Below are 2,137 nucleotides of genomic sequence, written 5' to 3' on the forward strand. Positions count from 1 at the left end.
ACCACCACCACAACAACAACACAATCACCATCTTGGTTTTCCAAACTCTGTATACATTTATTAGTCAGATGACAACAAATTCTACATTCTCTTTTAGAAAGCTTGGATAGAATATACTGGGTTTCCTCAATGGTAATGGTCATTCATGAATATTCATGACTGACCAGCACTTCTTAGCTGTGTGGGGGAGAACCCTGGTTATTGAATAAATAATGGCGACGTTGACAGTTACAATAGAAATATACAACATTCCAAAAACAGGATGTACTGGCGCTTAGTATAAATATATGCACAAACTCGGGTTAAAGAAATCTCCATTGTTCATTCAAAAATATATCAGATGCTGTTAACCCTTTTCAAGAATGACACCCCATTTTAGGCTGTACAATTGAATGTAACACTGTGTAATTGTATAGCTTATCTAGAAACAATTAATTGATAAACGATAAGTTCAAAGTTGACTTCCTGGAGCCTGGAAAAACTATAAAGGCTGTTACCATTTAGCATGTTTTCAGATAAGGTTGTTTTACCACATACAGTGAATTTCACAATACCATGCAGCTTTTCTGTTTGATTCATCCACGCAGAAGCCAACAAGAAACTACATATGCCACATTTTAATATCAAGATCGCATTTTTTTGCTACATTTAGTTGAATGAAATATTTCTGTAATATTTTTTGGCAATCTAGTACGTTTGTAAACTTGTTGTTTGTTAATGGAGTGGATTTGAACCAAACTATACACCAACGCCATTTTATTATAATCTATGCGCAGATAGGATTTCACAGATAACTTGATTCAAATTTTCATTGAAATCAAACCTTAAACCATAGGCAACACACTGGAACAATTCAAACAAAACATATCAAAAAAACAATAACCAAAAACACCACATAAATATAGAAACATTACAATAACAAGTATAACATTTGACAATACGGACATTCCATATTATGAGAAGTTCGCTATACTAACTTTCATTGTACAGATTTGCACGAATAATTATGGTATTTCATCAGGATTTTGTGATATGTAAATTTGGCAAATTATTTGGATGAAAAAAAAAATTAGACAACATATGGAAGTAACTTACATATTCCAATATACAAAATATACAAATGACAAGACTTTTATAGCATAAATCAAATCGTAAAAACAGACATGACTGTTGAAAATGAATGGAAAACTTTTTAATGGAATAAAAAAGCCAGAAGTTTTGAAATTATAAGTTATAGTGTGAATATTTTGCATTCCGCCTAAGGAACAGTTTCTGTCTGAAGCAAACATGAGATCATACACTTGGAAAGGTTTCACTATTTCTGTTGTCATAAATATATAGAATACACAACAATGTCATTGCTTTGGCTAACTAAACATGTCATGGAAGGGGGGGGGTTATACTAAATATGAATTAACATTCCAAATAGTACAAATTTGTTATAAGGCACTTCCACTACTAGGACCAAATGTAATGTGAACGAGTACAGTGAAACATGTCATTCAACGAGAATCATTTTCATGAATCATCAACTTTTCCAGATTAGAGAGTTGTCCTTAATAGACAGGTGCACTGACTGTCCTTAATAGACAGGGGGAATGTGAAGGCAAGTTACAATCATAGAACTGACTGTCCTTACAAGAGTCTTGCTGTCTGATAATCTGTCCAGAGTGTGGAATTGGAGAGGGAATGAAGAATATCTGGCCAAGTATATATTATATATAATGTGTGTTATATACTCTAGTCTGTTTTTTGAACTCTAACAAAATACAGGAGCAACATTGATAAAATAGATGGAAAGGGCTCTTTTATGTGAAATTGCTATCATATGGAAGTGAACCAATGTGATTTAGGTGGACAGTGGACCCAGTGCCATTCAGGTTGACCTGAGGTGGACAGTGGATCCAGTGCCATTCTGGTGGACCCAATTTGATTTAGATGGACAGTGGATCCAATGGCATTCTGGTGGACCCAATGTGATTTAGATGGACAGTAGATCCAGTGCCATTCAGGTGGACCCAATGTGATTTAGATGGACAGTAGATCCAGTGCCATTCAGGTTGACCCAATGTGATTTAGGTGGATGGTGGATCCAATGTCATACAGGTTGATTTGGGCCAGTGACAGGATTGTAAAG

Source organism: Glandiceps talaboti, chromosome 6 (assembly GCF_964340395.1).
Source record: "Glandiceps talaboti chromosome 6, keGlaTala1.1, whole genome shotgun sequence".
NCBI lineage: Eukaryota > Metazoa > Hemichordata > Enteropneusta > Spengelidae > Glandiceps > Glandiceps talaboti.